This window comes from Astatotilapia calliptera, chromosome 3 (assembly GCF_964374335.1).
Source record: "Astatotilapia calliptera chromosome 3, fAstCal68.1, whole genome shotgun sequence".
In the NCBI taxonomy this organism is placed as follows: Eukaryota; Metazoa; Chordata; class Actinopteri; order Cichliformes; family Cichlidae; genus Astatotilapia; species Astatotilapia calliptera.
The window spans coordinates 62,203,885-62,216,530 of NC_137424.1; the positions used below are offsets into that span (position 1 = coordinate 62,203,885).

The 12,646-nt window shown below is 42.4% G+C and overlaps 1 protein-coding gene across 1 annotated transcript in view; it reads right to left on the reverse strand.

Moving 5' to 3' along the window:
* LOC113028266 (uncharacterized) overlaps nucleotides 1-12,646 on the reverse strand; it is a 120,565-nt gene that overhangs the window by 31,326 nt on the left and 76,593 nt on the right. The gene's annotated exons all lie outside the window — the stretch shown is intronic.

The window sequence follows — 12,646 nt, forward strand, 5'->3', positions numbered from 1 at the left end:
AAGCTTTGTCTTAAATTAAGAGTTTTCATATAAGAAGAGAGTATGTGTGACAACAACACACACTGTCTCAATGAGGTCAACAAATTTCTCTGTACATTTTCAACCAACAACAACACCCTGAAATAAAAGACAGTCTTCACCCTGATGAGAAAACACTGAATCTCAGAGTGACTGATGTCTGTAAAACTTTGAGCCGGACAACATTCATGGACGAGTACTCAGAGAGTGTGCTGAGCAGCTAGCACACGTCCTTACAGACATCTTTAACAACTCCCTTAATAATGAAGTCCTTGTAGAGTCCCTTCCACATCAGTCTTTGGCCAAACTGCTCCACAGAGCGATGTCCTCTGCTCGTTACCTGAGCTTTACGAGAACAGTCACGTATGAATGCTGTTTGTTGGTTGATCATCCCCCAGGAGGTGGTGAAAAAACTGACCCCTCCCACAGGTATCAGCACCCCCATTTGTATCTGGCTGCTGGTCTTCCTCAATGACAGAACTCACTCTGTGAGAGTGGGAAACAGCATCTTCAGCTCCACCTGTCTCTCCATTGTTTACTGAGCCCAATGCTTTTCACGCTGATGACACATGACTGCAGTGCTGCATCTTCCTCTAATCACATGATTAGGAACACAAATGACACAACAGTGGTGGGTCTCATTATGGACAACATAGATCTGTCCTATAGAGGACCGGTGCAACAATCCTGAATGTCAAGAAGACCAAGAACTTGATCATCAACTTCAGGACAAAACAGTCCAGTCATTCACCACTAATCACTGACAACAGAGCTGTGGAGGTAGTCAGCAGGGTCAACTTTCTGGGGGTACAGATAACAAAGAAGTGAGACTGGTCACCAAACACATCAGCACTGGTTAAACAGTCTCAGCAGTGTCTGAGCTTCCTGCTTCCTTCCAGGACTTCTCTTCCATCCATCCAGGAAGTCGAGCACAGATGCTGTCTCAGCAGAGTCCATAACATCATCAGAGACTCCGCCCACCCCCACCATGCACTGTTCTACCTGCTGCCCTCTGGAAAGAGGTTTAGCAGCATCAGGACCAGGACAGCCAGATGTTACAATAGTTTCATTCTCCAGCCATCAGCACACCAACCACCCACCCTGACTGCCTCCCCCTCCCCTCTGTCCCCCATGACTCTATATTTACAGCAGTGTCATTTCATGGCTGAAATGATGATTGTACACTTTTCCGCTGTTCAATATATTAAAGGTCCTGCACAGCTTTTCTTTGCCAATAAAAATATTTCATAACCCTAATAACATTTCTTTTCCTATATTGTTACACGTTTATCCAAGACTCGTTTTTATATTTGAAACCTTTAGACTTATTTTTATTGATTTATTTATATTCTACAGTCTGATGACGAGTAAATGCACCACAATTTCATCCTGATGTGCACTAACTGTTCTGAATGACAATAAAGTGGTGATTCTGTTCTATTCTGATAGCTTTATACAAAGAGATTAAATCAAAGCTATTTTATGTAAAATAAGTGAGCTGATGTAGCCTGATGTTAACAACATGAAGTGTTGTGGGACGATCTGAAAAATGTGTATAAGGTGGATTTATAAGTGCTTTTGTGGTCAATGATACAGAAACTGCAACAATGGAAGGAAACACACATGTGTGTGATTGCACAATACAATCACACATTCATACATAAAAAATATTAAGTTCTATATAGAATTAACCCTCTGGGGTCGCCGGACGCGCCGGCGTGTCAAAATCACATGACCATTGGGGCTCGCTCGGGCCATTTCGGAGGTGGGGTGCCCCCGGCCTCTCGGCCTGGGGCTCGGTCACTCAGGCACAGCTGGCTGCCGGCGGAGCTCACGGGCGCGTCACTGCAACTCCCCCTGGCTTCTGCTCCGCGGCTGCTGAGTGAGCCCTCATCTGGGACTCTCCTCAGCTCTTACTAGAACAGTGGCGCGGCTGCCCCTCTGTTAGTCTTCCTTGGTCTCTTGTGCTCTGGGGGCCTCTGGATGTCTGGAGTTTTGATCTCCTCCATACCTGCTTCATACCATAGAGGACGGGGCTGTGGCTCGCCACACTCCCTAGTAGATCATTACATGGAGAAACCTTTGGAATGCAAGCATGCTGATCCACACAGGTATGCACACAGGTGTACACACGGGTATTCACAGACGTGGACTACAGCTTTCTTGGCTGCTGCCTCAAAGCACATTGTGCGCTGTCTATCTTGCGTGCTGCACAATATCGTTTATTATTTAGTAATTATTGATATCTATTGCTAGCTAGTTTATTGTGATGGTGCTTTTTTTTTTCTTATTATGTTGCTCTTTGTTGTTTGCTTTCTCTTCTGTTTTTTTTTTCTCTCCATACAGGTGATCCAGGTGTTTTGTTTTTTTTGTTTGTTTGTTTGTTTGTTTTTCTCTCTTCCCCCCTTCTCACTGTCTCTTCTCCCCTTTGGTTTTCTTTCTCTCCCTCTCTTTCATTCTTTCCCCCTGTCCTATCCCCCAGTCATGTCTGTCCCGTTTGTAACAACTGAAAATAAAATAAACTCATAATTATAATAAAGGTCAATCAAATGGACCAATATGGCAAGGCCATGATGATCCACTTAATAAAATAAATCCGCTTGGCATCTTTCTTGGCCTTAAGACAACAATTCTGATGGCTATAGATCCAAACGGGACAAAAATAAAAAAAAATAAAATAAAAAATCACATGACCAATTTAAGACGACACAGCTACAAGATGCAGTAAGTCAGAGTCTCCATTTCACCTTGGGTCGAAAGTGCGGACTTCAAACTATATACCAGTTTTTGAATTGTGTCGATGGGCCACGTAAAACCAGAGTTATGATAAAAAATACACACGATGTTTTTTTCTGAACAAAACTGGTGTTTACAGCGGGAAGAATGGTAAAAACGGCATTTTCTACAGACAGCGCTAGCAAACACTCTCCGCTTGCGAGTGAAAAAAGAAAAAGAAAAACACCCCTTCCCTATTGGTGTTAGAGTTTACCATGTCAGCCAATCAAAAAAATGATATGGCAACATGTGATATTTAGTTGTTTAGGGAGAAGGGGAAGTTTTTAGGAGTGACACCCGCGACGGAAAGCAGGCGAGTGAAAGACACAGAGAGAGAGTTTTCATATGTGAGACATTAGTGACGTTTAGCGTGTTTGGACGCTATAATAAGTTTGTTGTGTAGTTATTGTCTTGTATTGTGTGTCAGTTATACTGCTGAATTTCACATTTGCTCTAAAAAAGCCATCAAAGGCAGATTCCAGTGTAAACGCTGTTCCCACGTGGAAAACTGGACTGATGCACCTCCTGCTGTCAGACCTGCAGGGTTTAGGCCTGTGCTGTTCTCCTCTGTCTTATACTGAACACAAACTACATTTTTGGACTGGCACAAATAATTTGTGTGGCTTCTTATTTGATGCAGAACACCTGATTGTTCTGTAAATAGACTTAAATGGTTATATAAAAAACCCCTGAGGCCTTGGCTGCATTTTTAGGTAAATAGTATCATATAACTTTGTTGTTTGCAAAACTTGTGCGTAATTTTTAGAAATGTACAATTTCTATTTGCATTTCAAGTTATGAAAATGATTCGTTAAACATGTTTGTGGGTTTTACAGTAAAAAATAGAACTTTTTTCTACTCGGATTTTGAATTTTTTGTCTGAATTTAGATCAGCTGTGCTAATATAGTATACCAAAATGAAAAAATAACTCAAATTTCAGATATTTGAGGTTGTGCTGAAAATAATGATACCAAATAAGGCAAGAAAAACATATTTTAAAGGTGAAATATAGAGGTAAAATCAAAAGTAGTCAAAAACGGCCAATTATACCCTGGACCCCAGAGGGTTAAGAGCCTGCTATGATATAAATTACAAAAGGATGATCCCAAAGAAACACATTCATTTGCATTTCGTTATTAGTTCATAATTAATTGAGTATTTTAAATTAACAGTGTTGATATAAATGAAAAAAGGAAGATGATGAGTTTCTGCATGTCAGCACTTTCTTTGGATGTAAAAATGAATTATATTCTTGTTCAATATATAGAAACAGTTACTTTTATAGACTGTTGGTGTCAAATAAACAAACTAATATTTAAAGTTTTCTTCATAAATCTTTACAATACAGAGATAAAGAGAGTTGAGTCAGTAAATTCTGAATGTTTATAATGGAAACACAAACCTCACGATTTTTCTCCTCCAGCTGCTTCTTCAGGTCCTCTGCTGCTTTTTTTTTCTCCTGCTGGAGCTGATTGATGATTTCAGTATTCATGTGAAATGTTACAGGAAGAAAGAGCAGAAGGAAGAAATGTTCATGTTTCAGACACAATAATGGAAACACAACCAGAGTCACATTAAAGCTCTGAATTAAAGCTGTATTATGTAAATATAAGTTGGCTGATACAAAAAAGCAAATAAATGAAGACTCTAAGGAAATATTTGAGTTTTAATGTCGTGTCTCCCAAAATAAAAGGGATTATTGGTTAAATAAATAAATGCACAAAATATAACATTTATCAAGTCTGATTTATAAAATAAAGAAAAGATTAAAATATTGAGATTTTTAAGCTTTTACTTGAGTGCAGCTGGATGTCAGTGTCACTAAAGGGTGTTTAGTGTCTTGTGTTGGTTGATAAAGCATCAGTGTCAGAATTAAATGTAAAAACATAAAAGCATTTTTTGTCTTTTGCCTTTGTTTCATCGTCCCTACGCATGCTCAATCATCCAGGTAAATTTTCAGTGGGAGAAACCTTTGGTCACTCATCCAAGTGACTCTTCAGTCTCAGCTGACTGCAGGTTTCCCCAAATCTTATAAACAGTACATTTGCATAATGACTAATATGAGCACCACTGAAGGAACAATGGGCTGTGAGGTCAGATCCTTGATCAACATAATCATGTTTAAGGAACACGTCTGCTCACTCTCAAAAAAATGAAATTGGGTGGTTGTTACATGCATAAGAGCCAAACTTGCAATTTGAACTAAATAATTCCATGTTTCTATGGTGAACGTAATTAAATCATGTAGCATCTGCATGAAATTCAGCAACTTAATTTTTTCTTGTTGAGATGACATCATACAATCTAGTAAGAGTGGCTGGATCCAGGCAACTAACCACTCTTACTAGATTGTATGAGAATACAACAGAATAAAGATTGCTGTCAATAAATGACAGTTAATCACAGCATCACTGCAAACAGCAGATAAATCAGCCTAAAAAAATATAATCAGTACAGCTCTGCTTATTTTCAATGAATTATATAAAATCAGAATTTCTGAATTTTTCTTCAGAGTGTTTCAATCACCAGAGAAAGAGATCTGATTAAACATGGCAGTCATGTAAATGCAGGAAGTTAGTGTATAAAAAATGAACCTGTTGTTTTGTGGAATCGAGCTCATTTCTCAGTCTCTCCATTTCTCTCTCCATCTCCTGTTTCTCTTTCTGGGCTTGACTGATGTTTCCAGAAAGCTGCAATTAAAAAGAAACAAAAACAGAGAAGACAAAAGTACATTTTTATGTTTTTTGTTATAGCATGTGGGTGATTACACAGAGGCAACAAATTAATTTCTATATGGAATCAGAAGAATGGAGAAGCTAAAGAAAAAACTGTATTTGAATTTCATTATAAGTAAATTAATTAAGCTTTGTCTTAAATTAAGAGTTTTCATATAAGAAGAGAGTATGTGTGACAACAACACACACTGTCTCAATGAGGTCAACAAATTTCTCTGTACATTTTCAACCAACAACAACACCCTGAAATAAAAGACAGTCTTCACCCTGATGAGAAAACACTGAATCTCAGAGTGACTGATGTCTGTAAAACTTTGAGCCGGACAACATTCATGGACGAGTACTCAGAGAGTGTGCTGAGCAGCTAGCACACGTCCTTACAGACATCTTTAACAACTCCCTTAATAATGAAGTCCTTGTAGAGTCCCTTCCACATCAGTCTTTGGCCAAACTGCTCCACAGAGCGATGTCCTCTGCTCGTTACCTGAGCTTTACGAGAACAGTCACGTATGAATGCTGTTTGTTGGTTGATCATCCCCCAGGAGGTGGTGAAAAAACTGACCCCTCCCACAGGTATCAGCACCCCTATTTGTATCTGGCTGCTGGTCTTCCTCAATGACAGAACTCACTCTGTGAGAGTGGGAAACAGCATCTTCAGCTCCACCTGTCTCTCCATTGTTTACTGAGCCGAATGCTTTTCACGCTGATGACACATGACTGCAGCGCTGCATCTTCCTCTAATCACATGATTAGGAACACAAATGACACAACAGTGGTGGGTCTCATTATGGACAACATAGATCTGTCCTATAGAGGACCGGTGCAACAATCCTGAATGTCAAGAAGACCAAGAACTTGATCATCAACTTCAGGACAAAACAGTCCAGTCATTCACCACTAATCACTGACAACAGAGCTGTGGAGGTAGTCAGCAGGGTCAACTTTCTGGGGGTACAGATAACAAAGAAGTGAGACTGGTCACCAAACACATCAGCACTGGTTAAACAGTCTCAGCAGTGTCTGAGCTTCCTGCTTCCTTCCAGGACTTCTCTTCCATCCATCCAGGAAGTCGAGCACAGATGCTGTCTCAGCAGAGTCCATAACATCATCAGAGACTCCGCCCACCCCCACCATGCACTGTTCTACCTGCTGCCCTCTGGAAAGAGGTTTAGCAGCATCAGGACCAGGACAGCCAGATGTTACAATAGTTTCATTCTCCAGCCATCAGCACACCAACCACCCACCCTGACTGCCTCCCCCCTCCCCTCTGTCCCCCATGACTCTATATTTACAGCAGTGTCATTTCATGGCTGAAATGATGATTGTACACTTTTCCGCTGTTCAATATATTAAAGGTCCTGCACAGCTTTTCTTTGCCAATAAAAATATTTCATAATCCTGATAACATTTATTTTCCTATATTGTTACACGTTTATCCAAGACTCATTTTTATATTTGTCATGGTCCGGGTGTGTGCCAGTGTGTCTCCCTCCGAGCCGGCGTCTCCACCCCTGGGAGGGGCCTCAGTGTTTTTGCTGATCGCTCACACCTGTGGGTAATTTAGCCGGGGACTTATAAGGCCAGCGTACTCAATCTCTCTTCGCCAGATTCTCTGCTAACATCAGTCAGTGCAGGCCACCACCATGATTCCCTATGTATTTTTGTGAATCACCTTGCCTCACTGTATGTTTGTTTTTTGTGCGCCTCTCTCTTAGCTACACCTACCTGCCTCCCTGCCAGGAGTTTTTTTTGGATTACACACCCGGACTACTCACCCCTCTACGTCATCTCCGACCACCTGTGGCAAGTACGCAGTACGAAGGAGGATTCTGAACCAACAACATATTCATATGTCTCCTTATCCGTATCTGAACATCTGCACTCTGTTACAGTGACCCCGACCTGTTCCTGGATCTAATGAGACTCGCTTTCCAGTCCAATCTCCGGAATAGCTGTCCTCTCTGACCCGGACCAGATTGTGACTTAGATTCAGTGGTGGAATGTCGTACTTGTCTAAACTCACCTTTGTTCATGAATATTTGTGGAGTCATTAAATATCATTTCTCAAAATCTACTTACTTAAAATCTACTTACTCAAAATCTACTTCGGCGTCCTGCATTTGAGTCCTGTCACTCGTCTAAAACGGTCTCGGCCGTAACAGTAGAATCTGGCCAGCAGTTATGGACTCAGCGGACGCAGCCATTCAGAGGCAGGAGGCGATATTAGGAAGTCATGAACAATCTATACAGTTCCTGTTAGCCCAGCAGCAGACTCTTAGGGATGGTCAAAGTAAAATACTGGAGTCTCTCCAGGCTCTACAAGCGGGTATTTCTACTGCTGCTGGTTCCGCCTCGGGCTCCGCGGGCCAAGACTTCGGTACACCAGCTCCTCTGCCACAGTCTGTTGCCTTTGCATCTCCACCTACATCGGTTTTTCGTGATGCCACGTCCCCGGAGCCCGAACCCTTTTCAGGGGATCCAGGGAGTTGTGGCGGTTTTCTGCTTCAGGTCGACCTTGTTTTCGGTCGTTCTCCACGCTCATTTGTTGCGGATTCTGATAAGATATCTTATTTGGTGGGTAAACTGCGTAACCGTGCGCTTAAGTGGGCGGAGGCGTATCTATCGAAGAATCCTTTGTTAACCTGTTCTTATGAGGTGTTTTTGGGGGAATTCCAGAAAACGTTTGCGCATCCCATTTCTGAGGGTAGTTCTGCGCAGAGGCTGCTGGATCTTCGTCAGGGCCGTCAGAGGGTTGCCGATTTTTTTTGATTGATTTTCGTACTGCCGCCACCGAAACCGGTTGGCCTGACGACGCTCTGCGTGGGGTATTTTTTTTCGGGCATTGAATGAGGGTATGAAAGACCAGCTTGCCTCCCGTGATGAGCCTAAATCTTTTGAGGAGCTGGCGTCCCTCTCCCTTCGCATTGACAACAGGTTGCGTGACAGGGAGAGGGACAGGAACTACAAATCCCAGCGCCGTTTACCGCGCTCATTTCCGGGTACGTCATCGTCGCCGCCTCTGACTGCGGACTCGCATGAGTTTGTCGCCTCGGCTTACGTCACTGATCCGGAGCCGATGCAGATTGGCCGGTCACGGTTGACACCGGAGGAGAGGGAGCGGCGGCGTCGGGCACATGCCTGTTTTTACTGTGGCTCGTTGGATCACTTGATTGCTGCATGCCCGAAGGAGGGAAAAGGCGTCGCCCGCCGGTAGAGTCGGGGATACGGGTGGACGGTTCGAACTCTGGTCAGAAACCCCGTTTTCAACTCCCTGTCACCTTGGAGATGCTACAGATCACTCATTCGTGCACAGCCTTGTTAGATTCCGGTTCAGAACAGAATTTAATCAGTCTCGCTCTCGCTGAACGATTAGGCGTTCCGCTTGTGCACCTTGAGCCGCCCATTCCAGTTAGAGCGATTAATAACCAGGTTTTCACTAAGATTTCTTTTCACACTGGTCCAGTGTCACTGTGCACTTCGGGAAATCATAGGGAGAGACTCACCTTTTTTGTCCTCGATTCACCTGATACTCCTCTCACTTTGGCTGTGTTTGCACAATCCGCACTTGGATTGGGAGGGGCAAAGGGTTATCAGCTGGAGCCCTTTTTGCCACTCCAATTGTCTGACTTCCGCCCGTTTTCCCAGCCCGGGGGAGGCTTCGGGGACTGATGCATATGTCCCCGATCTCTCCGGGGTGCCGCCGGAGTATCATGATTTGCGGGAAGTATTCAGTAAGATCAAAGCGCAATCCCTACCGCCCCATCGTCCTTATGACTGTGCGATTGATTTGCTCCCCGGGGCGCCCTTGCCCGTGAGCCGATTGTATAGTATCTCTATGCCAGAACGCGCTGCGATGGAGGAGTATATTTAGGGATTCACTAGCGGCTGGGATAATCCGTCCGTCTTCATCCCCCGTGGCAGCTGTTTTTTTTTTTTTTGTTTGTTTGTTTTTTTTTTGTGGACAAAAAGGATGGGTCTCTTCAACAGTGTATTGATTTCAGGGGCTTGAATGACGTCACTATTAAAAAGAAGTATCCCTTGCCACTCATTAGCTCCGCTGTTGAATCCCTGCAGGGTGCCACGGTGTTCACTAAGTTAGATCTTCGCAATGCTTATCATTTGGTGCGAAACCGTCAGGGAGACGAGTGGAAGACCGCGTTTAACACCCCCTAGGCCATTTTGAGTATCTCGTCATGCCTTTCGGTTTAACGAATGCTCCAGCGGTGTTTCAGGCCCTTATTAACGATGTCCTACGGGATTTCCTCGACCGGTTTGTGTTCGTCTATTTAGATGACATTCTTATTTTTTCTAAGACTCTGGCTGAGCATCGTTCGCATGTCCGAGCTGTCCTTCAACGCCTCTTGGAAAACAGACTGTATGCCTGAGCTTATTCAACTCCTCTCGTCTGTCTTTAGTTGTCACGGCAACTCAGAGAACATTAATGTAACAGACAAAAGTACACAGTCTACCTCTGAAGCATTTGACCCATTCCTCCATAATACAGGCAACTCTCACAGCAGAACATCTGTCTACTACCCAGCTGCAAAATGGAGCAATTGAATGGTTTCTTCGTGACCTCTGCACCTGCATCCAGACGGCAATCCAGCCGTCACAGCCATGGAAGGAGACTGTGCTGGACTGGCTTCAAGTTTACTGTACAACACTGCATGCGACCACTTCCCTCTCCCTACGAACACCTTCATGGCAGAAAGATGGGTAATAAACTGGACATACTCCCTTTGCCTTCTACTGTAAGAAATATCAGCTGAAGAGGCAACATTACACTGATGCTAAGCGTCATGAATGGAAGCCTGCTTTTCTACCAGGAGAGAGAGTGAGGATGAGGAAACCACATCATTCTGTTAAAGGACCCCAGATTTACTCCTCCTGACCTGGTAGCACGCAACTCAAGTTTTTAAGTTAGATAAATAAATAAATGAAGCAAGTATGTGTGACAACAACACACACTGTCTCTGTACATTTTCGATAAACAACAACACCCTGCAATAAAAGACAGTCTTCACCCTGATGAGAAAACACTGAATCTCAGTATCACTAATGTCTGTAAAACTCTGAGGAGAGTTAATGTATGAAAGGCAGTGTGCTGAGCAGCTAGCACACGTCCTTACAGACATCTTTAACACCTCGCTGCAGCAGAATGTTGTTCCATCATGTTTCAAATCTGTCCCCATCACATGTTTTGTTGACACCTGCCCTCTGCATTAACTCCCATAATAATGAAGTCCTTGTAGAGTCCCTTCCACGTCAGTCTTCGTACTGGCCAAACGGCTCCACAGAGCGATGTCCTCTGCTCTTCACCTGAGCTTTACGAGAACAGTCACGTATGAATGCTGTTTGTTGGTTGATCATCCCCCAGAAGCTGTTGAGAAAACTGACCCCTCCCACAGGTATCAACACCCCCATGTGTATCTGGCTGCTGGTCTTCCTCACTGACAGAACTCACTCAGGCTACGTCCACACTAATGCTTTTTTGTTTGAAAAAGCATCTTTTTCTCTCCGTTTCGGCCTCCCATCCACACTGAGACGGCGTTGTCTCAGGAAAAACGCAGCATTTTGAAAACCCTCTCGAAACCTTCCTCCATCATCTCCACTTTATCCCCCCCACCACCACCACCATTCTTCTGAGCGATGTTTTCACTGACCTTTGATTCCAGTGTAGGAAATGTTTGCATCAGCCTCTGAATGATTTCATCCAGCTCCGTCTCAGATTTGGACATCTGTCAGAAAGAAAGACAGACAGATGTTGATGTTTCAGCACTTTGTTGATAAAGTGACAAAATTGATGAAGCTTCACACTGTGAGCAACATGTTTAAACACACAAAAACTAAAATCACTTCATTTCTTAGACATTTTATTTAAATACGACTACTGCTCTTTGCGGCTCCTCTGTTCCAGCTTATGACCTTCAACCACACAAGTCTCGTATACTCTAAAGTCTGAAAGCACATTTATTTTTGTTACTGTCTGTTTAAGGTTTGTAGAATAATAATGAACTTAAACAAAATCACAGCTTTAACAAGGATACAGTATCTTTAATGAAATGAACCTGAGCAATATTCTCACTCTTGTCTTTGTCTCTTCACACACAGTTAATCACATCAAATGCAACAATAAACAGAAGTTTTAAATCTCACTTCACTTACTGCTATTTGATCAGGTGTGTGATAACGTCAATATTTAATATAGAAGCTCAAATTTCAACAACATAAAATGCTGTCAGTTTAGAAGATAAAATTAACATAAGAACATATAAATATTCAGCTCTGGCAGACTGCTACATATCAAATTTGATGACACACTGATTTTAGGACAGACTTTTTTCTTCTTTGCTGTGGAGCATTTTTTACAGTGTGTCATCATGTTTTTGCCATATCCACAAAATCTCGGTTAAAGGAAGATGACTGTGTTCATTTACTGAGATCCACAGTTTGTATATCATAAATTCTTTTTCTCATATTTTAGACATTTAGATTTAGATTAGTTTATTTATACAGTTGAGTGTGATAGTGAGTAAATACTGATGTTTACAATTATGTTCAATATAGGTATTTGTTGTGCCTGAAAATGAACAAATAAATGAATGAATGAATGAAATGAATGAATTATACTTTTCACAAAGAGAGTTGAATCAGCAAAATCACAATGTTTATAACTGAAAGACAAACCTCTGGATTTTTGTTCTCCAGCTGGTTCTTCAGTTTCTCTGATGCTTCTTTCACCTGCTTGAGCTGATTGATGATTTCAGTATTCTTCTCTAACTGCAGGTGAAATGTTACATGAAGAAAGAACTGAAGGAAAAAACGTTCATGCTTCAGACACAATAATGAAACACAACACAATGAGTCACATTAAAGCTGTATGATGTAAATTTAAGGGAGCTGATGCTAACAACATTAAGTGTTGTGGGATGATGTCAACAATCTTGCAGTGGTAGGATTTCAAAGTTGTGTTTGGTTAATGATACAGAAACTGCTGCTGGACAAAACTGCAGGAATATAAGTGCACAGGTCTGTGATCATTGTGAGGATGACAGCATCACAGGTGTCCATGTTTACCTCTGTGTGCTGAGAGATGCTTTCACTGACCTTTGAGTCC